Below are 18,953 nucleotides of genomic sequence, written 5' to 3'. Positions count from 1 at the left end.
TGTCTATCCATGGCAAAGGTCCTAGCTGCAGGCCACGGGAATGGAATAGGGAAGGATATCAAGGGGTAGTATTCACAGCCATGTGCAGCAGAAACAAAAATTCCAAGAGGCCAATCGTGCATGAGCAACATGTGAAACTGGGCAATGACTGGTGTGTGATGTCCTTAGACGTCAGGCTTGCACGTGCCCTGAACTGAATGGATCAACATGCGTCTTCCCGGCAACGCGAGGTATGGGTAAGCCATTGAACCCTATTCATGATGGAGAATGGGGACTGCAAGTGTTCCCCATGAATAAGAAATTTCCAGTAAGTGCAGGTCATAGGCTCACACTGATTTAGCTCCTGTCCTTTGAACACACCACCCATCACTACTACTGATTGAATGGTTTATTGAGGTCCTTGGTATCAGTCCTACTGCAGTCGCTTTTGAATTGAATAATTGGACTTGAAGATTGAGGAAGTAAAAAACGTAATAAGATTTCAAAAGGTGAGCCTGTGGAAGAATCGATTCTGGGCTTCGAGGGATGTGAGAAGGGGGCTGGCGCATCCATCTGACTCCATTTCCCCACTGCTGGTCCTCCCCTTGAGCCAGCATCCTGTCTTAACCTAACCCCATTTTTTCCATACGATCAGTGGTTCTGTATCCATGATTTCTATATTCCCAGAGTTTATTTCTTAGAAACGCAACCCCATGGTTAACAAGAATTAACCGTATAAGCATTACTAAAATAGTTTTATATTAAAACTCCACAAAATAATATCTTTCACTGTTCAATACTGTCTATGCCTTGGTAGATTTCGCTCTTCATATTCGCTCCTGGTACTCTTTGTAGCCAGATGCACCGGACCCCCTCTCTCGACTCTCGAGGCTCAGTAAAGATCCTGCCATAGGCTCAATTTATTGATAAAAGAAAAAGAAAACACTCTGATGTTTACTGATTGGATTGGGGATATCACACGATTTGCCAATGTTGACAAACAGGAATCATTAAAGATTGATCCCATTGAATATTATGATAGTCTGATAGTCAGAGACCTTTTTCACATTTATATATTTGTGATTTAGGAGGTTGGTTGATGAAATTATGATTATACAGTCACCACCTCTGTAAATTACCATTTAAAGTGTAAGGCTACCCTGACCAAACCCAAGCATGTAGCACTTACAGTAGCACTGTTGTTCTTTCATTTATGTGACACAGGTTCAGTCTTTTAATAGAAGTATGAAATGCAAATAAAAAGTAGGGGAAAAAAAGCCTGCCAATACTATTTAATTGCTATGTGTTTCAGAAAAGTCGCATCTTAAGCATGTATGTATATGAGTGAGTCTTGCAATCAGATATTAGAAGAAATGCCTCCTCATTATTCTGATATTGTGAAACCTCTGTTTCCCATTAAATCCCTCCATATCTTGTTCCCACCAGGAATGGCTCCTCCTTTGTATCTAAAAGATCTGGCAGTGATGATCCCACTAAAAGTACAGTCATATGAAAAAGTTTGGGAACCCCTCTCAGCCTACATAATAATTGACTCTCCTTTCAACAAAAAAGATAACAGTGGTATGTCTTTCATTTCCTAGGAACATCTGAGTACTGCGGTGTTTTCCATACAAAGATTTTTAGTGAAGCAGTATTTAGTTGTATGAAATTAAACAAAATGTGAAAAAACTGTCTATACAAAGATGTGGGTCCCCTTGTCATTTTGCTGATTTGATTGCCTGTCACTGCTCCATGCTGATTACTTGGTTGGATGAGCTCGTGAAGCCTTGAAGTTTATAGACAGGAGTGTCCAATCATGAGTGGTAAAAGGTATTTAAGGTGGTCAATTGCAAGTTGTGCTTCCTTCCCTCTGACTCTCCTCTGAAGAGTGACAGACAGCATGGGATCCTCAAAGCAACTCTCAAAAGATCTGAAAACAAAGATTGTTGAGTCTCGTGGTTTAGGGGATGGCTACAAAAAGCCATCTCAGAGGTTTAAACTGTCAGTTTCAACTGTAAGGAATGGAATCAGGAAATGGAAGGCCACAGGCACAGTTGCTGTTAAACCCAGCAGGTCTGGCAGGCCAAGAAAAATACAGGAGCGGCATATGTGCAGGATTGTGAGAATGGTTACAAACAACCCACAGATCACCTCCAAAGACCTGCAAGAACATTTTGCTGCAGATGGTGTATCTGTACATCGCTCTACAATTCAGCACAATTTGCACAAAGAACATCTGTATGGCAGGGTGATGAGAAAGAAGTCCTTTCTGCACTCAAGCTACAAACAGAGTTGCTTGTTGTATGCAGATGATCATTTAGACAAGTGAGATTCATTTAAGAACAAAGTGCTTTGGACTGATGAGACAAAAATTGAGTTATTTGGTCAGAACAAAAAGCGCTTTGCATGATGGAAGAAGAAGACTGCATTCCAAGAAAAACACCTGCTACCTACTGTCAAATTTGGTGGAGCTTCCATTATGCAGTGGGGCTGTGTGGCTAGTTCAGGGACTGGGACCCTTGTTAAAGTCGAGGGTCAGATGAATTCAACCCAATATCAACAAATTCTTCAGGATAATGTCCAAGCATCAGTCACAAAGTTGAACTTGCGCAGGGATTGGATATTCCAACAAGACAATGACCCAAAATACACTTCGAAATCTACAAAGGCATTCCACAAATGGAGAAGTACAATGTTCTGGAATGGCTGTCACAGTCCCCTGACTTGAATATCATTGACAATCTATAGGATGATTTGAAGCGGGCTGTCCATGCTCAGCAGCCATCAAATTGAACTGAACTGGAGAGATTTTGTATGAAGAATGGTCAGAAATACCTCCATCCAGAATCCAGACACTCATCAAAGGCTATAGGAGGACAGCGTCTAGAGGCTCAAAGGAGCAAAAGGAGGCTCAACTGAGTATTGATGTCATATCTCTGTTGGGGTGCCCACATTTATGCACCTGTCTAATTTTGTTATGATGCATATTTTCTGTTAATCCAATAAACTTAATGTCACTGCTGAAATACTACTGTTTCCATAAGGCATGTCATCTATTAAAATTAAGTTGCTACTTTGAAAGCTCACCCAATGATAAATAAAAATCCAAAGAATTAAGAGGGATTCACAAACTTTTTCATATGACTGTATTTTTAAGTACTTGCAAGCTGACAAATTCAGATATGTTCTGTACTGTAAATGATTTTAAGTCAGCAAGTCACTGGTATTTTTGGTGGTCTATTAAGTTGCTTCTGCCTAAAGAATTCATTTGTGATAATTTTACAGATTAAGGAAAGATTTCCATACACAGTTGTGTAGGATTTGAATTACTTGCTTAGTTAATTTGAACATTCAAACAAAAAACAAAAAAAAAAAAATCAGATATGAGCCAAACTTTGGAACTAAGTCACTTGTACCTGTGGGCTACTGTTAAAGTTGTTTTAGTAGGTTGTAGCTACAGATAGCCACAAGTGAAATCCAAAAAACAGAAGTAAAAAAACCCAAACCAGAAAATATAAAAAAAAAAAAAAAACTTACAAATTCTTCAACAAACAACTCAATTTACTCCTTGACTGGCTGAATTGCACAAGCCGCCAGATAAAGGCAGAGGGAGAAGCCTGTGGCACTGTGACAATGCGGGCTCTCCTCCATTGCTCCCATCTCCCTTTTGGGAGCTCTTGAACCCGACACCGTCTGTAATGTAACCAGATGAGCTGAACAATGAGGACACAATGAAGCAACGGGATGGTGCAAAAAGGTTCAAATGCTTTTATTAAAAAAAAACAACAGTAGGAGCAACCACTACTTTCTACACCACTGAATACCGGCCAAACAATCTACAGGGGTAGGGCTGCCCATTAATACCGTGAGCGACACTCACGCACACACACACACACACACACACACACACACACACACACACACACCGGCTTTCAGTTTTCTGCTTTCCGCTTTCTCTTCTTCTTCCACTAACCTCAATATATATAATGGTGATGTAGCTCAAATACGGAATGCGACGCTTCCTCACCTGTGCACTTTAGCAAGAAAATGCCCGCATCACACAGAGTCCAAGAACTGCTCCGGCCACTCTACCATGCCCCCTCTTTAAGCCATTAGTGCAGCGATTATTTATGTAAAAAGTGTCTTTTTGTACTAAGCTGTGGACCCGCTATATCACAGGCAGTGACATCAGGATGACCCCGCCTCCTCAGGGCTCCACCCATAATGTGTATGGAATGGAATCATATTTAAAGACGCACAGTACATAACTTTTTATTACAGATCCCTCTGTTTATAATAGAAGATAATCTCAAACCGGCTTAATCCAACTCCTTTCTTGACAGAAGGGGGCACATTGTCCCTGGAGAGGGAGCCAATATTGTAATATTAGCTTGGTAGAAGGTAAAAACCAGATAACCCCCCCACTCCCCACATCATTTCCCTACAAAAAAATCCCGATTAACAATAATTTAAAATTTACATCTAGTTGGTGTCACTAAAGTCTCACTTTGTCATTAGGAACAGCTTGTTTTTATGGGCAACTTCATGTCAGCCTCATCTTGTTTGTTCCACTGTGTTCCCTAGGGTTCTGTGTTGGGTCTGCTGTCTGCTTATCAATTCTATGTTACCTCAGACAGACAGATCATTTCAGAGGCAAGGCCTGAAAATTCATTTATGTGCTGATGACATTCAAATGTATACCAACGTTAAACCAATTCAATTGGTCCCTCTTTGCATATTAACAAACATTCTCATATATAAACATCTACGCATGTAAGTGCGTGTGTCTGTCCTGCCCGGAAGTGAGAGGTGGAGTCGGGGTGAGGGCTCCGCGTCCGAGGAAACAGAAAACTCACCTAGCCGCTAATAACACAAGCGAGGTGAGCACGTCGGTAGGAGAGAGATGCCAGAGTAGTTCCTTTCAATTTCCTGACATCTCAACATTTCAGTTTTTTTTTCTGATGATGTCAATAGTTTCTAAGACCTTTGGCTTTTTACAGCATGGGCTAACACGGCTAGTTTATATTTTAATGTATGGATGTCTGAAAATGTTTTGAAGCTAAATTGCGAACGTCTCTCTTTGTTACTCTTTGTTGTAGGATCTGAGTGAGCGAGAGGAGTGTCAGTCTGGAGGAGATCAGTGAGGTTATGGAGAGCTTTAAATGTTCAGAGCGGTATTTAGTATTGTATTCAGTAGTGAACAAGGAGCCAGTGAAGCTGAGAGAGAATTGGTGTGATATGATCAGTGGATTTAGAACAGCAGGTTATTATTCTGGCAACAGAATTTTGAAGAAGTTGTAAGCGGTGGATACGTTTTTGTGTGATGCCACATAGAATAGCATTACAGTAATCTATACATGAGGTGACTCGGGCATTAACCAACTTAATTAACGTTTATTATTTAATAATTGACATTATTAGTGTATAAATGGATGTAAATAATTGGATTTAAACGATTCGCCAAAATCTGTTGTATGTAAATGATACTGTTTTAAACGTTATTGTTTTTCATCAGAAAACCTGGTTTTCATGTCCACGTGTATTAGTTTAAATGGCACTTTTGCCATTCGCAATTAGGCTGACGCGCTGACTTATCATGTCGACTGGGAAACACAGTGAATGCGACATCTATCTATATATGTCTATGGTCTTAAGAGTTGGAACAGGAAGTGACATCATGAAGAGGTGGGTCTTGAGGATGGGATACGAAAGTGACATTACTGGGTGGATTCTTCAGTTGTTCTGCTGGGAGAGAGGAAAAAGAGTTAGAGGGCAACGCCAACCCCAACCAACGCTAAGCTCGAAAACTGACAACACGTATGCAAATAATTCCACAGTTCAAGCGTCTTTGTATTAAATGTTTTAAGTAAAATTCAAACCCAATCAGAAAGGCTTACATCGCAGAATTTCATTGAAGTGGATTTTTCAGACATTATCTCAAACAATATGGTGCATTGAAATGGGCGGAGGAACCATGTAGAAAAAAGTGTTGTCATTTCTACTTGCTGTTGCCTCTGTAAATCCCCTTAAATGAAGGTCTGCAATGTGCACCTCAATCATGTTTGAAGTTTTTGATTTCTAATTTTTAACCATGGAGCAGAGAGTGTGGCCTGCTGAGGGTGCTCCAGCTCCCCAAACCTGGCATAGATAAATGCAGACACAAGTTCAGAAAAATAACACACTGGCTTTATTCAGCTGTGGTAAAGTCTTCCCAACAGTTTCCCATCACCACAGTACACTACAAAGCACATGAAGCACAGTAACCAATAAAGCACACAGCAATTCTTTTCTTTCTCTGTCTTTCTCTCACTCTTCTTCTCTTTGTTTCTGCCTCCACTTCTCCTCCAGCAAGCTTCGTCTTCTCCTTCCCGACTCTGGCTCCTGGAGCATTGGTGGCTGGCTCTTTTTATCCTGCACCTGGGGGCTCTTCCAGTGCTCCAATAGCATGGTCTGGAAGCACTTCCGGGTGAGGATGGAGCCCAATAAAATAGGGCTTTGCAGGCGCTGGCGGCATGCGCAGAACCCAGCAGGGTGGTGCCAAACTCCAACTCCCATGAGACCCTGTGGGAATCTGAGGCACCACTGCAACCTGGGTAGCTGCCATTTAGCACTCCAGGGGAGATAATGCCCTGTGTATGTTCTCTTCCCGAGTCCTTCCACTCCGAAGACGTCCCAGCTGGGTAAAAGAAGCAAAGAATAAGTGACCAAGAAGTGTGACAGACAGTAAGACTTTAGAGACTTTTAAAATTAGACTTGATTTTTACTTTCTTGTACACGAGGAATAGGGAAAGTATTGGAAACCTACAAAAATTCCATTTCGAGATTTTGATGAATCTCGATGGTTTAGACCTCCTTGAGTCCAGAACTACCATTTTTAAAATTACGTCTGTCTGTGTGTGTGTGTATGTAAACACGATAACTTGAGTACGCTTTCACTTAGGTCAACCAAATTTTACATACAAGTATTAGGTACAAAACATAGATTTCTATCAACTTTTGGGATATTTCCATTAACTGGAAGTGGTACTTTACCTTTTATTCATGCAGCGGCAGAGTCTGATTTATTCAATTTTACTTTAATAATAATTGTTCAATATATTATTAATTTGATTCAAGTTGTTGTTGATTGTTCTTTAATGTACATAATATAACAATATAATCATTGTTTTGTGGTTTACTCCTCAAATATCATTCCCCATATCTGAGTATACGAGAAAGTCGATGGGAGACCAGTCCCGATTTTTTGAAGTATTAAGTGGATAGGACTGGACGATGGATGGATGGACTGGTTAGCTTTGTTGGGCTGAATGGCCAGTTTTTGTTTCGATTTTTCTAATGTTCTCATATTCTAATGATATCTAACACCACTCAGTAGCCAAATTTCATCCAGAAAACATAATATACTTAAAGCCACTCGATCCAGTTCAGGTCTACTGGTTACAAATGTCTTTCCATTAACAACGGGCACAAGGCAGAAACCAGTCCTTGAACACCATTGTCAATATAAAGACAAGAATGTAAGACAGTCTTCATTAGCTTGTAGTCAGATGGTGGATTTCTGTTTATGACTCCCAAGTAATGTGGATTGTGTAGTGGAGATGACCAGAGCTTCTGACAGAAATGTAAGAATTTTTTAAAAGAAAGAAACATCCTCTAACAGGACAAATCAGTAATCAGGCAGGAGAAAAGCTGTTCGTGGTATCTTTTAATTACTCCTCAGGAAAATGTCTTGGAGGGAGCATTCATCAAAAGCAGTCTGTTACAGCCTGGTCAGAGAAGCAAAGAACAGAGTTTTGTTTTATAAGCTGTTGAATTTGCCTACAATGTCAATCAATGCATACATGTACTCTGATTGGTTCGTTGCTTTACACCCTGTGGAATATAACCCAAACAGATACAGGCACAGTGACACAAGTCCCAAAAGCACACACTTTTATTTTTCTTCTGATGCTTTTTACACAACACACAGCACACAATTCATCTCAATAAGGCTCAGTCCCCACCTCTTCTTTCTCTCTGTTTTTCTTCTCTATTTCTCTGCCTTTTCTTTCCTCTGCCACCTCCAGTTCTCTCTTCGCAAGTTTTGTCCTCCTCCTCCTGACTCAGGCTCTCTGAACGGAGTGAGGTGGCCTCTTTTATACCTGCAGTCCAGGCACCCACAGCTGGTGACCACGGGCCCCAGTAGGGTTGAGTTTCCAAGCTCCCAATGCAATCCAGGGGGATTGCCCTTTCGTGTTCCAAGGAAGGTATTGCTGTGAAGATGTGTTCTCCCCCAGTCCTTCCATGGGCATCCCAACCGGGCAAAGGTACCAGCCGTCCATCACACCCAAATGACTTATATAAAATAAAAATTTGTTATATTATATTCTGGTTCTTCTTATACCTTTCAGTTGAGCCACCACTCTTGACATTTCTGAGCATATAACAAAAGTTCATTCTGGTTCTTTACAGGACATCTGCTGATTTGATAGTCATCTCTTAGTCATCTTTCAGTACATTTTGTTGTTCACTTGACCGTTATCTGGTTTCCTGATATGCCTGCAAATGGTTCTGACATTTATTAACCCTTTAATGCTATTTCTTTAAGATGAAAGCTATGTTACCCTAAAATTATTCTTCCACAAGGTCAAGGGTCTTCTGTTGCATTTATGGCTTTGTAACGATAGTAGAAGCAGACAGATATGTGAGTCTTTTGGTCCCATTCCACATCCCTCTCCCTTAATGCCCTTTCCTTAGTCCCAGTGGGCTCACACAGATAATCATCAATTTCTCCATCCCTTTATGAAAATGTTTAACCCAAAAATGATGCAGAGGTGCTGACTGAACTCATGATGCTCAGTGAATTTCCATCCTAAGCCATGTCTGAAAATTCCTGACCTGCCTTGATGATTAATGCAACTCAAAAACAAGACCTCAGTGACTTTTTCTGACTTCTAAAACTTTGGGGATCAGTAACGGTAGTGAGGATGGCTCAAACTTTTAACACTTTAATCACTTGTCTAAGGCCAGCAAAACATTACAGGACCTCAAAGAGAGTGTGTCACATTTAATGGCAGTAGTTGCCGACTCTCATTGCCACTGATGATGTTAAATTATATGATTGAGAATTGCAGGGGAGAACTGCTAACAAAATTCTTGACATTTCATCATAGTTCCAGACACCTAAAGTACCACTGTGTCATCTCGTTTTGCAAGCCAATCAATGTGGAGCACACTCTGCAACTTCTTTTTTGTTTTTTCTGCTTTGATGCGACACAACACTGAACTGACATCTGTGCTGGATTTAAAAGTTCATTAAGACACTTTGCCGTTTGAACCATTCCAAACACCTTCATTGTCCTGCAGCTGCCAATGTTCCTCACTGTTTGTGGCACTGCGTGCATCACACTTCAAGTTGACCGCTCACTGGCCACAACATCCCACTCCTACAGTTAGTGACTCACTGCTATAATATCAAAACAGTTTCATTTTAAAATAGTGAGATGCAAAGAGTTGCTGGGGTTGCCACATGAAACAGCTTTTAGAGATGCCTACACACTTGCACCCATCTACAGACAGGGAAGAAAATATTAATACCATTGCATTTAATTCAAATAATGGCTATTCAAATACTGAAACGACAAGATCTTTTGTCATCCATATTTGCAGTTCTTTGGTTTGCAGTGGAAAAAACAACATTTTGGACTTGAGTGTCAATAGGCTTTGCACCCTAGGAACCAAGATACCCAAACTATTCGCTAACATTTCACTAATTATTTACAGCTCTCATGCTGATCTTTCTAATCATAAAATAGGTCATTATGATAACAATTGATAAGAAGAATTCATTATTAATTGCAGAATTATGTTCCTGTACAGCACTTCTTTCTCTTGGCTTAAAATCTAAGCAGTACATCGTCATCTCATAACAAGCTAAAGTTTCGAGTTTGGTATTTTTTCTATCCAGCCATTTTAGCTCTAGACCATTGTGTTAACTTGGTATTTCCCTCTACTTACCATTTATCTAGGGGTAAGTGTACTCATCAGGTTTGTTACCCGGTTGGTCTACTGTCACACCTTAAGATTATCGCATACCTACATAGATATACGCAGTGATGGACGGCCGGTAGCTTATCCCGGCCGACACATCCAAAATGCTAGATGCCGTCTTCCATGCAGCATGGAGGTGCCCCGGATTCCCTCAGGGCACCATGGGAGGTGGAGTTCGGCTTCACAGCCCTGCTGGGTGCCGTGGGTACCATCATTTTCTCTGTAGCCCAGAAGTACTCCCAAGTCACTGGGACAGAAGAACAGAAGTACTTCCGGGCTGAAGAAAAATATAAGTCTTCATCTGACCCGGAAGTGCTATTGATTCACATGAACAGAAGGACAGACACACTTCCGGGTCGAGGACTATTTAAAGGACTGGTCGAGACCCAGCAAGCGGAGCCGTAGTTGGGAGGTTGTGTGACGGAACTGCTGGAAGGAGAGGAGGATTGATTTATTGAAATTGTAATCATTGATTTATTGTTAATTGGGGTGATTGTGGTGTACTGTGGCACCAATTCAATCAAAGAAGAAATTAAAATATTTCTAGTACTTTTACCTGGTGTCTGGACATTTTGTCTTTGGGGTTTGAGGAGCGACAGCACCCTCTAGTGTCAGAACGTATACACACAGACCCTAACCACAGCAGTACCCCATGAGTGACATACACACAGCTGGTAAATCTTTAGCACTTTTAAACCACACAAGTGTCTTGGGAATAACACAGCCTGTCACTCTCTCAACACTTCAAGAGACTTACTTATTATCTGCACAAACAATATACAGTGTTTTAACACTAGAATTACCAGAGCCTACGAAAAAACTCGTAATTCCGTCCCACCTTAAACTGCTTCTTAAATCCCTTCACACCTCTCCGCCAGCGTCCTTTGTCTTCTAAATGTGCTGATAAAGAGAAGCTTGGAGCAGCCGGCTATTCCATCCCCCCACCAATTTAGAACGTGCACGAACTTCAGCTTGATTGAGTATCTGGGAGTGAAGTGGAGTTTTAGAGTGGAAATAATAGATCGTTATTTGGAACACACGCATTTCATGTCTGTTCAGTTTCTACAGTAATCTGTGTCAACACATTGTTAAAACAGAAACGTTTTTTACAGTATATTCTAGTAGTAGATGACAAAATGTAGGCATAAACTATATAATGTATGAAGCCTGAAGTCCAAATAGCAAAGAAACATTTTCACAAGAATAACACAATTGCTTTTATTCAAAATATAGCTGCAGAAACAAAAAGCCGCCTTAACATGCGACATTGACAGTGCTTTATTGTAACTGCCTCCGTGGTTCAATAGACTCAGCCCCCGCTTGGGAATCAAGGGGTCACGAGTTCGATCCTGCGCCCCTCCGTTTTGAGAAGTAAACTGCTCTTATTCTTACTGTTTTAGAATAAAAGCATACATTTGATTTCAGTCTGTAACAGCTGGTGCAATTTATGATCCTTGTAAAGGTTAGCTTTTTTTTTTTATTCACTTTTCATTCTCTCAGTCGCGTTCAGAATCAATCCATACAACCCCATCTGACACGGCTGTTTTCACTAAAGACGCGCTATAGCTCTGCAGTGTACCACGATGCATACTAACGCCCCCCGGGTTCTGACACACAAACTCTGGCGAAGCTGCCTTCTTCGTATCTCACCGTCACTTGCTTTTCTTTTTATTCAGTTTTATTGAGTGTCCCCGCATGTTGCTGTATGCTTTTTCTTTTGTACTCCAGGACATGCAGAGGAAAGAATGGTAAAGACCAGTAACTTCGGCGCTATATGCAATCATCAGACACTCCCCATCTGCCCGTGTCGTTCAAACACAGGAACATATATTGGTGTAAAAGTATAACAAAAGTGCACTTTTATTCAAGTGCACTTTTTCCATCGCCTTTTCCTGTAAGAAGCAATGTACACACTTCTCTCTATGCTGTGGTTTCTATTACACACCTGAAAGAAAGAGACAATACATGTGAACATATCCAGCATACAGCAACATGCGGGGACTGGCAGGAACACTCAATAAAACTGAATAAAAAGAAAATCAAGTGACGGTGAGATACGAAGAAGGCAGCTTCAGCCAGCGCTGTGTGTCAGAAGGGGGGGCGTTAGTATGCATCGTGGTACACTGCAGAGCTATAGCGCGTCTGTATTCTGTTTCTTTTGTACTCCAGGGCACGCAGAGGAGAGAATAGTAAAGAGCAGTAAGTTCGGCGCTATATGCAATCATCAGACACTCCCCATCTGCCCGTTGTTTTGTTATACTTTTCAATACTTTTGTACTGCTCAAACGGGCATGCTCAAAAAATATACATGTAATGCCACGAAAAGTGCACGCAGACACTTCATTTCGCAAACAAAACAAGTGCACTTTTATTCAAAACTATCTGTATAACCGAAGAAAAAAGAAAGCAAGTTACAGTAGGCGATTGATACGACAGCTTGCATGGTGCAATGCTAAGAAGTGCAGATTTTCATTCCGTGCTATATAAAATCATCACATTCAAATATTAACAGTTCCCACACACCCAAGGACCGTCCTTCCTACATTTACGACACGTGTACTTGTTGCCGTGTACACACCTCTCTGTGCTATGGTTTCTATTACACTGAATGAGCACCTGACACTGTACTTTCTTCCCTGGGGGAGGTCCGCATCAGAGAATTTCCAGTTCCTGCATAAATTCACACCCGATCTGACGCTGTTCGTTTTCAAATAATATTGCATTAGTGCGATTATATTTTCACATATATTGTCTCTTTCTTTCAGGTGTGTAATAGAAACCACAGCATAGAGAGAAGTGTGTACACTGCTTCTTACAGGAAAAGGCGATGGAAAAAGTGCACTTGAATAAAAGTGCACTTTTGTTATACTTTTACACCAATATATGTTCCTGTGTTTGAACGACACGGGCAGATGGGGAGTGTCTGATGATTGCATATAGCGCCGAAGTTACTGGTCTTTACCATTCTTTCCTCTGCATGTCCTGGAGTACAAAAGAAAAAGCATACAGCAACATGCGGGGACACTCAATAAAACTGAATAAAAAGAAAAGCAAGTGACGGTGAGATACGAAGAAGGCAGCTTCGGTAGCGTTTGTGTGTCAGAACCCGGGGGGTGGTGGTTGGTGTTTGGCGTTAGTATGCATTGTGGTACACTGCAGAGCTATAGCGCGTCTTTAGTGAAAACAGCCGTGTCAGATGGGGTTGTATGGATTGATTCTGAACGCGACTGAGAGAATGAAAAGTGAATAAAAAAAAAAGCTAACCTTTACAAGGATCATAAATTGCACTGGCTGTTACAGACTGAAATCAAATGTATGCTTTTATTCTAAAACAGTAAGACTAAGAGCAGTTTACTTCTCAAAACAGAGGGGCGCAGGATCAAACTCGTGACCCCTTGATTCCCAAGCAAGGCTAAGTCTATTGATCCACGGAGGCAGTTATAGTAAACTGGTGTCAATGTCGCATGTTAAGGCGGCTTTTAGTTTCTGCAGTTATATTTTTGAATAAAAGCGCAATTGTGTTATTCTTGTGAAAATGTTTCTTTGCTATTTGGACTTCAGGCTTCATACATTATATAGTTTATGCCTACATTTTGTCATCTACTACTAGAATATAAAAAACGTTTCTGTTTTAACAATGTGTTGACACAGATTACTGTAGAAACGGAACAGACATGAAATGCGTGTGTTCCAAACAACGATCTATTATTTCCACTCTAAAACTCCACTTCACTCCCAGATACTCAATCAAGGCATGAGCTGAGAGAAGTTCGTGCACGTTCTAAATTGGTGGGGGATGGAATAGCCGGCTGCTCCTAGCTTCTCTTTATCAGCACATTTAGAGACAAAGGGGCTGGCGGAGAGGTGTGAAGGGATTTAAGAAGCAGTTTAAGGTGGGACGGAATTACGAGTTTTTTCGTAGGCTCTGGTAATTCTAGTGTTAAAGGTATCTCAGACCTAAATATTACTTTTGGTCTCCAAGAATATATTCAAACATACAAAGGCTCAGCATCTTTGACTATAGGCCATTTATCAACCAAGAATGCCTTACTTTACGCACTGATCCCTACTATTGGGTGGAGCTCACAGCCTTAGCCTTAATAAACCTTGCAGCACAAAGAGTATGGCAAACCTCTGGCTGTACAAGGTGCTCAAAGATATCTACATCATTACTTCAATCACTCTAAACATGAAGACAAAGCAGAGAAAGTTAAAAGCAGTGTGGTATTTATTACAGGAATAATAATACCAGTTGAGAAAAGCATAAAAGAAAATGTGCATAGCAAAGTCTAGATATATATAGTCTTTAGAAAAATATTACAAAAAGATGACAAGAATGAATGTCCTAGGTGGCTTGTGATCTAGCACTCATAGTGGTTCATGAGATGTTTTGCCAATGATCAGATGGAAACGGATACATGTTGCTAGCGCCTTCTTCAGACATCGCTCTCGCCCTCCTCTGATGTCGTTCTGTTTTCCAATTCTCTCTTCTTCTCCTCTCCTCTTCTGTAACTCTTCAGATGAGGTATATTTGTTATAAAATTGCATGCCGTGGGTTTCCCAGCACATGATTGTTGCATACACCTGATTGGCTGGATATCAATATGATGGATGAATTTTGCTCAAACTCTTTAATCTATATTTTCCCCAAATGATACAGTTTTTTTGATGTTGCCTAGTACCTATTGGCATGTCTTCCTTTCCCAGGCTGTAAACCAATTTAGCAATTTGTTTGAAGATCTGTTTAGAAAGTAAGGTTTAATTTGGGAAAAGGATATGCTTTTGATGTTAAAATGCCTATACAAGTGTCCTGCATTTGAATTCATCTTGTTTGGCTTGAGCAAAATATAATGAAAATATAGAACAAAATTTACCCACAAAAACCGTCCTCAAGAAACTGTGACACACAGACACACGCATGCACAAAATATCGATGTTTTTCATATCGGGGACCCCAAAATGTTGATATCCATCGAAAACCAATGATCAAAATTTTTGCCGAATCTAAACCTTTCGCTCCTCTCCCATAGACAATAGGTTATGGTCATGTAGGGTATAAAGCAAAAAACAAAAAAGGCATGAGAAGAATTTGGTTCTAGCTTTGTTTTAAGAAGACGTCTCAAAATAGCTTGGACAAAATTACTGGAACTTTTAGAAATTATAAACAGTAATTGACTTGTGGTGACCCTTCCAGCAGAAATTTTAATGATTAGCATAGGTGTCTTCAATTTTTATAATCAATCCTTCAACTAGTACAAATGGAGAAAAGAGCACACTTGACCATTTTGAGTCACACTTAAAATGTGAACAAGAAGTAAAAGCAAAGAATTATCTGAGGAGCTAACTGCCAAGCATGGTCAACATAAAGATGACTCCAAAGAGACTGATGATCCTTTGCCTGCTGTTGCCAATATTATCAAGAAGGTTAAAGACCATGTAATTTCAGGCAAGATCCGTGAAGGGTGCAGTATGAGGAAAATTATATTGAGATTAAAGAAAAAGACTTTTTGAACGATGGAGAACTTCAAAACAGTTGAAAGTTGCTCTTCAAGCTAAAGGAATAAAGATTCAAGTCACACAATTTGTTATTTTTGGGATGAAAATTAATTCTGCTCAATAAACGTAATTTTTGTCTCATCAGATCGGAGAATCTGTTTCCTCAAGCTTTTAAGAATACTCTTAGTGCCGTTTGTCAAACTCCTAGTGGGAGTTAGCCATTCTACCATAAACTCCTAATTGATGAAGTGCTGCTGAGATGAGTTCTTACAAGAAATGAAAACAATAGACTGTTCTGGAGAGGCCTTCTATGAGGCTATGCTTTGAAATATTAGGTTAAGGGTACCAATATTTTTGTCCATACTATGGTGTATTTGCTCAATTATTTTAAATAAATATATCTGGACATTAATCACACCTGAAAATCAGAACATTAAAAAAATCTTTAAGCAAAAGAATGTTAAGAGGTGACATGATTGAAATGTTTAAAATCATGAAGGGAATTAGTCCAGTTAATTGAGACGGTGACTTTAAAATAAGTTCATCAAGAACACGGGGACAGACTTGGAAACTTGTTATAGGTAAATTTCGCACAAACATAAGGAAGTTTTTCTTACACAGAGAACCATAGACAGGTGGAATAAGCTACCAAGTATTGTGGTAGACAGTAAGACTTTAGGGACTTTCAAAACTCAACTTTTTTAGAAGAACTAAGTGGATAGGACTGGCAAGCTGTGTTGGGCTGAAAGGCCTGTTCTCACCTTGATTGTTTTAATGTCCTAATGTTCTAATCGAGACGAAAACAGGCCATTCAGGCCAGCAAAGCTTGATAATCCTATCCACTCAACTCCCTTCAAAATAACATCAAGTCAAGTTTTGAAGGTCCCTAAAGTCCTACTGTCTACACACTACTTGATCACTTACTCCATGTGTCTAAGTTTCTCTGTGTGACAAACTTTCTTTTTGATTAACTGTGATTAAAGGATTGTGGAGACTAAACATTTTTGATAATTTCAACTTAGTTCACAGAAAAGTGTTTTTTTTTTTTAATGAAAGTGTACCAATATGTTCAGCCATGTTTGTACAACTCTCTAGGATCTTCTTAAGATTATGCAGATGAAGGCTCTAACATACAATCATTGGGAAAATGATACAGTGTTACACTGGCTGGTCCTGAAGATGCACAGAAACTTTAGGCTCCTAGTCAAACCAGTTTCTAAATTAAAATGGAACTTTATGAATGTAATGCACGTGGTTCTTTTCATGGGTGCACCAAACCCCTCTTAATGGGACACTTTACGAATGAGTTTACTACTTTGTTTACTTCACCCCTGAAGTTGCCCACAAAAAAGTATTATAAGTTGAATGAAAAACAATTGATTAGTGATAGTTCAATTATATGGGGACTAGTTTATTAAAATGGGCTTACTGGTAAATCCACCTGTTTCAATGTGTCTTGCATTTGTGAGCCTCTGTTCCTATTCATCGGACATTCTAGCCCTTACATTTCTTTGTGCATTTTGTTGCCTCTCTTCATCAGACATTCCAGCAATATTTTAGACAATGTGACTCACGGACATGTGCCATTATGTATGGCCAGTTGCCTTTGCTACCCTCTTGTGGACACCGTATGACACTACATCCAAGGAGGGTCACGGAAGTCAGACAGATGGACTTTTATCTTTTTATATACAGTGCCTAAATTGGGTTATTGGCATGGCCATTCAATAATTTTCAGTTTTATAGATTTGAAAAACTCCTGTGTTGCCTCAGCAGTGTGTTGGGATCATTAACTTATTGTAGGAGGAAATGCCGTCCACGGAGTTTTGGGGCATTTACTGAAACTTGAGCAGATCAGATGTTTCTATACACCTTTAGAATTCATTCTGCATCTGCCATCAGCAGGTCCATCATCAATAAAGAGAAGTGCGCCAGGACATGTGGCAGCCATACATACACAAGCCATAACACCCCCACTGCCATGTTCAACAGATGAGATGGTTCACTTTGGATCTCGGGCAGTACATTTTTCTGTACAGTAATGTATGAACATAATTACTTTATTATTATTATTATTATTATGTACAATTCTTTATGTTTTAAGATTTTTTTTAAAATTTGGAAGTCTTTCTTAAGTGTTTTTTATGGACAAGATCATAGTCAAAGAAGATAATCATATCTAGTCCTATATAGATAATCATAGAAGATACATCCATCCATTTTCTAACCCGCTGAATCCGAATACAGGGTCACGGGGGTCTGCCGGAGCCAATCCCAGCCAACACAGGGCACAAGGCAGGAACCAATCCTGGGCAGGGTGCCAACCCACCGCAGGACACACACAAACACACCCACACACCAAGCACACACTAGGGCCAATTTAGAATCGCCAATCCACCTAACCTGCATGTCTTTGGATTGTGGGAGGAAACCGGAGCACCCGGAGGAAACCCACGCCGACACGGGGAGAACATGCAAACTCCACGCAGGGAGGACCCGGGAAGCGAACCTGGGTCTCCTAACTGCGAGGCAGCAGTGCTACCACTGCGCCACCGTGCCGCCCATAGAAGATACATAGTAAGGTAAAATAAATACTAGATTGAGGCAAACATTTGACTAAGTGATATTTAATAAGAACAGTATGTATGTGTTTGAACTTACATACAAATTTAACTTCAGGACAGACGGAAGAACGGATCCTGTTCTTAACCCTATGGACCGCCTGTATTCTTGTTTTTCAGCCTCATTATGGCTTCTTTGCCTTTTCCTGGCACAGTTCTTGTCCTCATGTTGAAGAATGGCAACAACAGACTCCAAAGGGTAGAAGCAGGCCAAGGTATCTTATGAAGCCATGAAACCCACCTGAGGAATCACAAACACCTGTGACGCCAACAATCCCAAACATTATCGAAGGCACTGTATATAGAGTGTATTCAGAAAAGGTTGCAAATTTATTAAAAATTAACTGTCCCCCACGGCTCCACCCACGTAGCAGTAAAACAGGACAAACTTTAAAAATCAATAAAAAAAATAATAATAATTCTGGCCAAGTGGAAGGGAGGTTCAATCTAATGTCAAACGTTGTCACTGTATCTGATCGTGTTTAGCTCTGACAGGAGAGTGTCCCCCGGTACTTTGAGCAATAATAATTTGCTCTGGTTACTTGATCGCTTAACACTGTATACGACATATTTGGAATTATTTGACTTTTCTTTAAATGCACCTTGGGGCTGTCACAAAAAGTAATTTTGATGCCTTACACAATGACAATCAAATGCTTGAACTTGAACTTGAACTTGAGAGAAGTCGCAAAATCAACCAGAATGTTCAAGCAAATTATAGAAAAATCCCGATCTAAATGTAGTTCTCTCATGAAAAAACGAACAGACAGACAGACGAATGTTAGCTTTTGTACATAGATATAGATTAAAACCTGAAATCTCTCCTTC

At 40.2% G+C, this 18,953-nt stretch overlaps 1 protein-coding gene across 2 annotated transcripts in view; it reads left to right on the top strand.

Moving 5' to 3' along the window:
- si:ch211-261a10.5 (potassium channel subfamily K member 13) overlaps positions 1–18,953 on the top strand; it is a 62,722-nt gene that overhangs the window by 32,396 nt on the left and 11,373 nt on the right. The gene's annotated exons all lie outside the window — the stretch shown is intronic.

The sequence above is a fragment of the Polypterus senegalus genome, chromosome 11 (genome assembly GCF_016835505.1).
Source record: "Polypterus senegalus isolate Bchr_013 chromosome 11, ASM1683550v1, whole genome shotgun sequence".
In the NCBI taxonomy this organism is placed as follows: Eukaryota; Metazoa; Chordata; class Cladistia; order Polypteriformes; family Polypteridae; genus Polypterus; species Polypterus senegalus.
The sequence above is the reverse complement of the archived record's forward strand: the minus strand, read 5'-3'. Positions and strand labels throughout refer to the sequence as shown.